Here is a 12,171-nt window from a genome sequence, read left to right on the forward strand (position 1 = left end):
AAGGAAAACACGTTAAACTAAAGGAACCACACATTAACATGGTTTTGCTATACTAGCCATTTAGTATTTATTGTGTAATAATACAAAGGCAATCATTCTGAATGAATGCAATGCACGCATACAGAGCACGTGATCTCTGTGACGCCCAGATACACAAATCAGACCCTCCCACCTCTGTAATAAACACGGAGATACTAGTCCCGTCCGAATTGGTACATGAAATTCACAGACGTCAGGTGGTAAGAATTGAAACTCAAACGTAGTTTAGAAAACTAGTCCCGTCCGAATAGTGCTTAAGTCTATACTAACTCAAACTGAAAAATTTAAGGATATAAAAGATTATAAGGATATAAACTACTCCATATTAGATATATTCACTATCATTACGATTGCCATGTATTTCTCATCTGCTTACATAGGTTATAACACTTAGAAAAAAGGAAATTCTGTATGAATTTACCAAATTATAATGACTTTAAACACAAAAGCAGCAATAATATTATCGTATGCAGAGTTTAAAATTAAAGCACTGCTGTCCTCAATTGTGAAGAACTTCAAAACTGAAGACTGTATGAAATTAGAAATTAGCATTTCACTGTGGCAAAGACATTCCCAGCAGTTACCTAGGCTAACTGAGATTTACACAGCAAGTATGCAGCCATTTCCTCCACACATTCCTGTCGTCTGAATGTGGACCCGCCAAATACATTTCAACTGCACTTCCAAACATCGACTTTGGGACAAATCAGTCTGTTCTTCAAAAAGCTCCACTCAAGTTTCCTTAAGTCAAAATCTATTGAACTACAATACAGTCCGTCATTATCCTAATTATCATCATCATTATCGAACATGTTTACAAAACAAATTCACTAATGGGGTCAGTTACCGTTTATCCCAAATTCCGGTAGTATGGATGGATGGATTATTATTTCCTGAAAGCAGAACAGCCAGCAGAATAAACGAGCAGTGTCAGAGACGCTGAAAACACACCTCCATCTGTCAACTCTGAACACAGAAGAGGCTGGTGCTACAATCATTGTCGGTGACAGGCAAAGGGTGTGTACTTGCGTGCTTGAAAAAATGCAAACCGTCCACAGCAGAGTATCAGTGAAAGCATCAGCTGTGTTAATCACCACGTGTTTGAATGTAAGAAATCATAATTGGAATACCTTTGGATGAACATCTACGGTTTCACACATCCAGAGACAACGGTAAACTGGAGCATGTCCTTTTGCCCTGCTGTCTTCTGTTCCTCCTGGGTACTGCTAAACTAATCCACCCACAAACCAAACATCAGCCACAGAACGAGACAGGGGAAAAATCCGATCAGAGGAGGCCTGAATGACTGTCCGTAAACAGGTCATGAATATTTGAGTTTCTTGCTCCAAATTAAAAACAGGCTTCCCTGGTTTTCACAGAAGTCTACCACTATGCTTTAAACAGGTGTGACGCTGATAAAGATTCCAGTGACAAGCAGTTTGTGTGTGACAAAGAATATAACAATGGGGTGTGACGTCACAAACAAAACATGCATATTGAGCAAGTATGCTCTTCAGACCGGATGGGCTAATCTGATTTGTTTGACTTCATACATACTGTTTACTCATTTCGCTCGAGGGAAGCCCAGATGTCATCAACAGGTATCGTGTGTTGCATGTAGTTCCCTTATCGAGTCGGTCTCTCGACATTACGTATGGGGAAATCCATTTCCTCGAAATTATGAAGTCTGATTGAATAACTCTTTTGCTTGCAAATAGCCAATGGCGCCCTCGCCCTCACCTGATTGGCTGACAGCCATCAATATAGGTGACGGTGGGCGCCAAAACCCTCAGAATCTTTTTTCTTCACTTGAGTCTGGTTTCGCCGTGGATTCACGCATACAGAGCGGAAAATTTTGGAAAATTATCCCCTCTCGCGTTCCGGTGATTTTACTTTTAAAATGTCTCTTTGCCGCATGTGTGGTGGGCCCATTGATTTCCCGGACGCACACGAGCAGTGTGTGCTGTGCCTGGGTCGGGCTCACGCAGAGGCGGCATTCGAAGGATCCGGATGTCGTGCCTGTGAGGAGCTTCCCATCAAGATCCTTCGTGCAAGGCTGGCCGTTACCCGTAACGGTGGCCCTGTATCTCCTGCCTCTCCCCCGTCCGCCGCCGTCGAGCCGCGAACCGGGAGACTGCAGAGAGCTCCGTCGACGGATTCTGTCGAGGTACTGGCGTCGGCCCAACGCCCACGCCACCCTCACGTGGAAGATCCCCTCTCATACTCTGAGGCCAGTTCCCGCCCTCCACTAGAAGCGCGGGAAATGGTCTCGTTTGGATATGACGAGGACGACGCCATGTCTACTAATGCCTCAGACCCGGGAGCGTGGTCCGAGGCCCCGTCTGAAGCCGCCCCCGCCTCGCTGGATGCCGAGCTTATGGCGATCCTCACGGAGGCGGTGGCAGATATGGAATTGGAGTGGACAGCCCCCAAGGAGCTGCCGTCTAAGAGATGGATGGACGGTTCTTTCCTCGGCGCGGGCCGCCAGGCTGAAGCCCCGCAGAGACCCGCGCCTTTTTTCTCTGAGGTCCACGAGGAACTCACCCGGTCATGGCGCTCCCCTTACTCAGCCCGAGCCCATGCACAGGGGACCCAGCTGCTGACGACGGTGGAAGGGGCGGAGAAATTGGGATACGCGCGACCGCCTCCCGTCGAGGATGCTATCGCGGCCCATCTCGCGTCTTCTCCCGGCTGGAAAACCGCCTCTTTGCCTTCTAAGCCATGTCGAGCTACTGCTCACATCGCTGAGAAGGCGTACATATCTGCTGGACATGCAGCATCTGCCCTCCACACGATGGCAATCCTGCAGGTCTTCCAAACTCGGCTCCTTGGGTCCCTGGATGAGGGAAGCCCGGACCCAGAGTCGCTCAGGAAGCTGCGCACGGCGGCGGATCTCGCTCTCGCGGCGTCAAAAAAGATAGCGCAGGGAATCGGCCGCAATATGAGCAGCCTTGTGGTCCTGCATCGCCATCTGTGGCTGACGCTGTCCGGCATGCGCGATGCCGAAAAGAGGCAGTTCCTGGATGCACCGGTGAGCCCCACCGGTCTTTTCGGTGTCGCGGTGGAATCTCTGTCGGAGAAATACGCCGAGACCGTCAAGCAGTCTAAGATGATGCCTCATCTTTTGCCGAAACGGTCTCAAGCCCCCCCTGCAGCGAGGTCCAGATCTTCTTCGGCACAGCGACAAGCGGGAAATACCAGGCGCGCGTTCCCGAGCGCAGCAGAGCGTCGTGAGCCAGAGCCACCATTCCGCCAGAGGCAGCCCAGGAAGCCCCGTTTTGGTCCGAAACCGGCCTCTAGCAGCCAAGGGCGCCCGGCTGGCAAGAAGGAGCAGCGTTCCTGATGCTCGTGCCAGGGGGAAGAGAGCGCGGGACGTGTTCGTCGGACCCGCGGCGAAAAGGGCGCGTTCCCGCCCAGAGTTCGTCAAAGATGTGAATGTTGTGAGAATGAAACCGCTATGTTCTGTTTCAATAAACATGCATTACATGCCTCAGCAAAAGAGCTTTCTTCCTCCCTCTACTATTACCCGCTACATAAGCGAAGCCTCTCCTCCGAGAGACGCTTCGCAAAGCGGAAGCTCGGGGAAACCCGAGGAGGTGACTATGTATGTTCCCGTGCAAGAAGCCGCGAACGAGTCACCTGCCACTCATATAGCGGTCAACGCTTCCCCAGTGGCTGGCGCGCACGCCCCGCCGCAGCATGCATTAATACCCTCCGTATTGAGTCATCTCAGCGCGTGGGCGACGCTCCCCGCGGCATCTTATTGGGTGATCAACACGATAAAACGCGGCTATACGCTCCAGTTCGCTCGCAGACCACCCCGCTTCGGCGGTGTGATTATGACAGAAGTGTCAGAACAGAGCGCCCCGCTGCTACGAGCAGAAATATCCTCTCTCCTGGCCAAACAAGCAGTAGAGATAGTGCCCGTGGAACGGAGAAATTCCGGTTTCTACAGCCGTTATTTTCTAGTTCCGAAAAAGGACGGAGGTATGCGCCCCATCTTAGACCTGAGATTACTGAACAAAGCGCTCGCGAAACGCACGTTCAAGATGATAACTGTGAAGCAGATCCTCGCGCACATTCAGCCCGACGATTACTTCATTGCAGTGGATCTAAAGGATGCTTACTTCCACATCCAGATAGCCCCACATCACAGGCGCTTCCTGCGTTTTGCATTCGAGGGTGTGGCGTACCAGTTCAAAGTGTTGCCGTTTGGGCTCGCTTTGGCTCCCCGTGTATTCACAATATGCATGAATACAGCGCTCGCTCCCCTGAAGCTCAGTGGAATGCGCATACTGAATTATCTCGACGACTGGTTAGTCATCGCACGGTCGAGAAGCGCTCTCGAGGAACACAAACACAGACTCCTCGCCCATCTGACAGGTTTGGGGCTGTCTGTGAACATTCAGAAGAGCACACTGCAGCCGCGCCAATATATCACATTCCTGGGTATGATACTGGACTCGCGCTCTATGACCGCGAAGCTGTCAGAGCCGAGAATCCAGTCGATTCAAAATACACTAGCCCTCTTCGTTCAAGGCAGAGCTATCCCCTTAAGAACGTTTCAGAGGTTGCTCGGTCTGATGGCGGCCGCAGCCTCCGTCTGCAGACTGGGCTTGTTACACATGAGACCGCTTCAACACTGGTTACAGAGCCGAGTGAAGCCGCGGGCGTGGAGAGCGGGAACGGAACGCCTTATCATAACGCGTTCATGTCTCGAGACTCTGGCGCCTTGGTTCGGCACGACCATATTCGAGCAGGGTGCTGCTATGGGCAGAGTGGTCAGACGTGTAGTGGTCACTACGGATGCTTCACTATCAGGCTGGGGAGCCCTATGCGATGGCAGACCAGCATTCGGTACGTGGACAGGGGACCAGACGCGCTGGCATATAAACTGCTTGGAGATGGAAGCGGTTCATCTAGCGCTGCAGAGTTTCCTTCCGTTTGTGAAACACCGTCATGTTCTCATCAGAACGGACAACACGGCGGTGGTGGCGTACATCAATCGCCAGGGAGGTTTGCGTTCGCGATCCCTGCAGGGATTAGCGAGACAGCTGCTGTTATGGACGGACAGGGTACTTCTGTCGATTCGAGCAGTGCACGTACCGGGCAGCTTGAATTGCGGCGCGGACATGCTGTCCAGGGACGGCATTGTACACGGAGAATGGAGGCTCCATCCGCAAACGATAAATATGATCTGGAATCTGTTTGGCAAAGCGGAGATCGACCTCTTTGCGTCGCAAGAGAACGCCCACTGCCCTCTGTACTTCTCGCTGACAGCATCCCCCCTGGGGGGAGACGCGCTGTCGAGCCGCTGGCCAAAGGGACGGAAGTATGGTTTTCCCCCAGTCAAGTTAATGCCGCTGGTGCTGCAGAAGATCAGGGAGGAGAGATGTGCGTTGATCCTGGTAGCACCCAAATGGCCCAACCAGCCGTGGTTCCCGGAACTGGTGAACATGTCGCGGCTTCCCCCGTGGCGGATCCCGCCGAGGAGGGACCTCTTATCCCAGGCGAGGGGCACCATATGGCACCCCAACCCAGAGCTTTGGGATCTGCATGTGTGGCAGATCAGCGTGGAGTATATCAGCGAGTGCTGCAGACAATAGCAGAGGCTAGAGCCCCTTCGACGAGGCGTTTATACACTCTGAAGTGGAAAGTATTTGCTAACTGGTGTGTTGACAAAAATGAGGACCCCAGGAGTTGCGATATCTCCATTATTCTGACCTTCCTACAGGAACGTCTGGATGCTGGCAGTACCCCATCTACAGTGAAAGTCTACGTGGCCGCTATCGCCGTTTTTCGTGACTTGCTAGACGGCCATTCAGTGGGGAGGCACCCCCTGATAACGAGCTTTCTTCGGGGAGCTAGGCGGCTTAATCCACCCCGCCTTCGTCAGATGCCGGTCTGGGACCTGTCATTAGTGCTTAGTGCGCTGTCCAACCCACCTTTTGAACCAGCCGAGTTAAGCGACCTTAAAGTGCTCTCATTTAAGACGGCGCTACTGCTCGCGCTAGCTTGCGGGAAACGAGTGGGAGACTTGCATGCCCTGTCAGTGAACAGCGCGTGTATGCAGTTTGGACCGGACGATTGTATGGTCAGACTTTTACCCAAACGCGGTTATTCGCCTAAAGTGCTCTCAACGCCGTTCAGAGCTCAGATAATTACAATTCAAGCATTTTGCCCCGAGGAGGACAGTAATTCAGTGTCTCAGAAGTGCGCTTTGTGCCCCGTGCGTGCCCTGCGTGCATATGTGAACAGAACTAGCCAGTTTCGAACTTCAGAGCAGCTTTTCGTCTGCTACGCGGGTGCCAAGAAGGGCAGCGCGCTGTCGAAGCAGAGGCTATCACACTGGATAGTGGAGGCTGTGCGACTAGCTTATGCTTCCCGGGGAACCGCCTGCCCAATCGGGGTGCACGCCCACTCCACAAGGAGTTTGGCGTCGTCATGGGGTTGGGCGAAAGGTATGTCTATTCAGGACATTTGTTTCGCAGCGGGCTGGTCGTCTCGCAACACGTTTGCGAGATTCTATAATCTGGACATTCCCTCGTTCGCATCACATGTGCTGTCAGTGCAGGAGGAGGGAGTTGAGCAGTCTTTGGACTAAGCTATGGGCACGCCCTACCTAGCGCGTGCACTAGCCGTGGTTCTTTCTACCAGGTCAGCGTCAGTTATTGTTGTAATAGCTGCGGTTGAGGTATTCATTCACTATCTAATGTGGTCCCTTTATTATGCCCGCATTATAAGCCGGCAGTGTATTCCCAAGCACCAACATATTGCTGCATTTTCCCCATATCACACCAGTGTTGCTTATCTGGGTGCACTGGATTACGATGGTGTAAGAGCTGATTTGGCTCTGTGCCAAGAGGTGTTTCAACCAGGTCCGGTACCCGACCTAGAGCTAACGCGCTGTAAGAGCTAGTGCTTATGCTCTTCTGTGGCTCGATGCGAGCTGGGCCGGACAGTATTTCCCACACGGCGGGGGTTTTATTGTTCCCCATACGTAATGTCGAGAGACCGACTCGATAAGGGAACGTCCCCGGTTACTCACGTAACCTTAGTTCCCTGAGAGGAGGGAACGAGACATTACGTAACCTGCCGTGTGGAAAAACCTTCCAGCCTCATTACTCTCGTTCAGTGGAAGATTCTGAGGGTTTTGGCGCCCACCGTCACCTATATTGATGGCTGTCAGCCAATCAGGTGAGGGCGAGGGCGCCATTGGCTATTTGCAAGCAAAAGAGTTATTCAATCAGACTTCATAATTTCGAGGAAATGGATTTCCCCATACGTAATGTCTCGTTCCCTCCTCTCAGGGAACTAAGGTTACGTGAGTAACCGGGGACGTTTTCCTGACAACTAAATGTGTCTGATGTTGCCAGGCATCTAATGAGTGGAGGTGACTGATAATGTGTTGTGTGTGTAGATGCAAATGACTAGTATATTACACATCAAGTCCACACCACACTAACTGTGTTCCAAAACCTGGTGAGCTCCCTATGGAGACAGCATTTTAAAGCATCATCTAAAGCAAAGGCTGTTCCAAAAGATCAGCACCTCAATTACACAGATGGTAATCCTTGACCTTAAATATACTGCAATGACCTCTGTGAAATGAATGAATGTAGGACTTAGGGCTGCACAATAATGAAAAACTAGTTAATTGTGTTGTGATTAATTTTAATATTAATTTGGATAAATATTATTTACATACTTTTATGGGGGGCATGCACATGTAATATTCCTTATATCCAAATCAGTAAACTGTAGGGGTGTAATTTCACACAGTTAGGGTATGATATATATCAATATATTTAAGGTTCAAAAAACACATGATTTTTCACATGCTGTACATTATTGTTGCTCCTCTATGCCCAGGTTGATTTTTTACAAAGCTCATCATTCTGAAAAGTGCAGTGTGCTCTGATTGGCCAGCTATCCAGTGCATTGTGATTTGCAGAATTTAGCATGTGACGGAAATGTTTCCACATTAAAATGCAACCGCACACAATCAAATATGTGGGTTGTACTTTTATAACAGTGTATTTATTGACAAGGTTTGCATATGGTGGTGTGTTCTATATGAGTATGACAGCTTTCTTAAAAATATATCCTATTCCTAAAATTAGAAATATTACAATATATTGCCTTGCTTACAGTATTGCAATGTATCACAACAAATCATATAGCCAGCTTCTTGGCAATACACAGCCCTTTTAATATCCATTTAATGATGTCAAAGAATTTACCAGTCATTTGAAACTAATGTGTGAATGGTGCTTTACCTGTAAATAAAATTTAACGCATTGCCTGTGTGAACACTGCATTTTTGTATTGCTATTACAGTGTGAAAGGGGCTGTTGATACAGTTACAATGTGATTGGATTCAGGGCCCTGATAATTGTGATAAATTTGTAATGACCCAAAATAATTGTATGATTGGCTTCATTTCTTTGTTTATGTAGGTCATTTGTACTATTATAATGCAAAGGGGATAGTATAGAGAAAACCTAAGAACAATATGTATACTGTTGGTGGCACTGTGTGAAGAAAGACATGCTTGAGAGTAAAAAGGTTAGAGAATCTGGGCAGTTAACACATGTTGTTCGTGTTAAAGCTTGCACTGCTAAATCTGTTGCAGAAAACAAAAAGAAAAAAACAACCTGGGCGAATACATGAACTCTCTGAAAATAGTCAAACTTGTTGTGGACAGGCATCCACAAAAAAAAAAAATTGTTTTAGTTTTTCAAATAATATAACGAAAACTCCACTGAACTAGATATCTTAAAATAGTCCCATTGATTAGACCAGCGCTGTGGAATTACAAGGGGTTTGGGTGGGATGTGTGATGCTGAACTGCTGTGTAAGCAACATCCCTTCTGCATGTAATTAGGCTTGACTTTACACGTCCTCACAAAACCAGGCTGGCTACATAATAACTAAAGGTGCAATGATCACTTTTTAGAGCAGGACCAAATCATATATTCAGATGTTCTCATTATTATTTCCACTACAAGTGCCTAAATTCCCTCTAATTAAAGGGATAGTTACCATCATTTGTATCTTTTTTTGTGTCTGTTAGTTTTTCAAGGGCAAGAGGCTACATCTCTTAATGATAATATATACCAAAAGATGAGAGTTTTTATTTTGGGTGAACTAAATCGAGCCATTAATCCCATCTTCTCATCTACTGTATGTCTATCACAGACACAGTCACACACTGCTAAAGCCATTCAGAATCCTCCACTCCTAAATGTCTCATCCAGCTGGAATTGACCTTCCTTTTCCAGAGGCCAAATACTATTTATAGGGGCTTCATTTGATCTCAATGTGTGTGCTTTTGTTAGAGCAAAGAGGATGATGAGACTATGAAGCTGGGCTGTATCATGTCAGTGTTTCCTTAAATTATATATACATTTTTTAAATTTACTTTATCTGAAGTACCAGTCAAGGTTCTTGTATTCAAAACATTTCATTTACTGGATTAAATGTCTAAAGCAGCTTGTGTGAACTCATAAATTCCAGCATCTCACACAAACACACAACAAAAGACATTTAGCCCTTATCTTCTGAGAGAGCTGGGGTTTTATTCTGATCAGACTGCTGCAGTATGGACTCGTAGAAATGCTGAGCGCTCTATCTAGGACAGTGTGTTCTAGAGAGCCAAGCTGTCTATCCCAGAGACACACTTGCTATTTCCTTTGATGGTTTACCCAGAAAAAAATCTTGAGGGTATAATTACCTACAAATAGCTAGACACTGGGTGATTTAGGGAAGTTTTACTTTGGCTGTTTTTAGCTTTATTTTGGTTGGTGAAAGAAAAAAGTATGAAAGTTTTCGGATAAAAAATGACTTGTTTTGTGCTGGGGTTATTTCTCTATGACTGTGTTAATCACACTGAGGAACTGACTACATCCAAAACTGATTTGACTTATTATGAAGATGCAATAGAGTCAGATAAATTCCTCTACAAAAAAATATCTCGCAATTATGTGTTTGAAAAGGGACAGGAAAAAGGGTCAGAATTATGAGAAATGAAGTCCAAATTGTGAGATAAAAAGTCACAATGTACTATTAGTTTCAACCATAAAGAACCACCCTAAACTAATCAATATGGCTATAAAATAACCAACAGTATTCAGTTACACCATTAGGATGCGAACAGGACAGTACAATGAACAAGGAGCTTTACAGTCTAATGATGCCTTTCAGTCTGTTTTAATGTTTTTGACTGCTCTGTTAATATATACTAGATGTAAAATGCAGCTTTGTGGTCATATCACAATGTTTTTGAGCACTTAATAGGCCTTTAGGGATCTATTAAAATTCAGAAAGTAACTTCTCACAGATGCCCATAGTAAAACATAATAATAAATTTGCTACCGCTGCACAATACTAAAAAGGACAACTGCTGAGAAGACTGGAGGTGTTCCAAAACACACAGGTTCCACATCTTCAAAAAACATTTCATTAATCACATAAGATACCATCTTTTCGCCTGCTGCCATAGCAACACTTCGCCGCTCCAACGGTTTCTGGTCATTTGAACGGGCCCGAGTTATTATCTGTTCGTAGTGGTATCCTTTCGGACAACTTCGTGAAAACATACCCAAGTCATTATTTAACGTTACCGCTTTGAAACACGTTTACATGACATGGGAAACGTTGCGTTAAACAACAAAAAGTGTTTGGCTTAAAAGTTTTTAGTTGACAATTCGGCTGCGCGAAACCTGTTTTCGAAATCCCGAAGATAACTTAAATGTTCACAACCCTGAAAGTAAAACAATTCTCAAACTATACAGACAGACAGATAGATAGATAACGTTAGGTAGATATTAAGTGAATTGTGTGCGTTGGCAATACTTTCTGAACACGTTTTGACTCTAAATCATCGAGTCTGAACCATTGTAACACCTAAACACTTTACTACTCAGTTCCCTTCAGAACACGTAGAATCGTTTTCAGTTAACGTTAAATGAAAGACGAGATGTCAAACCGTGTAGATGTCTCTCCGCAGTGACTGGTGTCCCCGAGCTCTCGTTACTGCGGTAACGTTAACTCTTATCTCTCCTCGGACGGCGCCTGTACCGCTCTCCGAAGAAGACATCGCGCGAAATAATGGAAATTAAATAAAAGGGCCGTGAGAGCTTTGAGTCGCCATCCTCATCACATTAAAGGGTTGGTGAGGAAGCGCATCAGCAAGCAAACGGTCACCGTTTAAATACCGCAGCTTCAGACTCTCGCGCGCAACACGACAACATCCGTTGATGAAAGTGCGGGTAAGTACAGAGTGTGTCCCAGCGATGACTATGAACGATTCATTCTAGTGATAAAAGGGACTAAACGAAATCGCTGTCGTGACAACAGGATCTTCGAGATGAGAAAAACACTGATAAACCACTGATGGTCTTGAGAGTGAGACTCACCTGTTTCCTGACGCCGAGGCGCGCCGCTGCCGCCGACTGACGCTTGAGTGCCAAATCCAACTCCTCCGCTAGGCGGAGCGCGCGGCATTTTTGGCGCAGTGAACGAGGGGCATGCTGGGTATTGTAGTTGGCGTTGTTTTACTATTTAAAGGGGATTGTACACAAGCAACAGGGGCGTCATGCACTCATAATTTTTGACTGTGCACGAGTTATTTTTATTTATATATTTTTTTTATTAATTATTATGAAATATCTTAATTCTCACCTTTATAGATTATGATCTATAGTGGGTGATGGTCAAAGTAACATAAAAAAACCTGTCCGTTTACTTAATTAACAGATATGGGTGTCATGCCATAACATATTTTTACTACGACTGAGGTTATATTTAATGTGAATTTAACATTACAAGTTAATGCGAATAAAAACATTGCAAGTTACATTATCAGAGAACATTTTAACTGACAGTCTAGTTCAAGCACTCTCAAAACTCCCATTAAAATCACTGAAGCTTTTTTTCTCATTGGAATATGTAAATTTATTATATGTCTGTTGTTGTTGTACTTGCGTTTCATAATGAATAGATATATTAGGTTATTTGTTATATGTTAAAAACAATAAAAAGTTCAAATCAGAAGCTGTTTACACTGTGAAATTAATATCTTTTCTTAATTGTTTCTGATGTGAAAATTCACTAGAAAGAGGTATTCAG

At 46.1% G+C, this 12,171-nt stretch overlaps 1 protein-coding gene across 3 annotated transcripts in view; it reads right to left on the minus strand.

Moving 5' to 3' along the window:
- LOC113081387 (cytospin-B-like) overlaps positions 1-11,610 on the minus strand; it is a 108,645-nt gene extending 97,035 nt beyond the window's left edge. The window contains exons 1-2 of one of the 3 annotated variants that reach the window (XM_026253501.1): positions 11,460-11,531; positions 1,170-1,270 (exon numbers count right to left, since the gene is read on the minus strand). The gene's annotated coding sequence lies outside the window, so the exon portion shown is untranslated. Of the gene's footprint in view, positions 1-1,169; positions 1,271-11,029; positions 11,206-11,459 lie in introns of those variants that run through there. The other 2 variants (XM_026253495.1, XM_026253500.1) reach the window with 2 other exon arrangements.
- Positions 11,611-12,171: the final 561 nt, after the last annotated feature.

Source organism: Carassius auratus, chromosome 5, assembly GCF_003368295.1.
Source record: "Carassius auratus strain Wakin chromosome 5, ASM336829v1, whole genome shotgun sequence".
Lineage (NCBI taxonomy): Eukaryota > Metazoa > Chordata > Actinopteri > Cypriniformes > Cyprinidae > Carassius > Carassius auratus.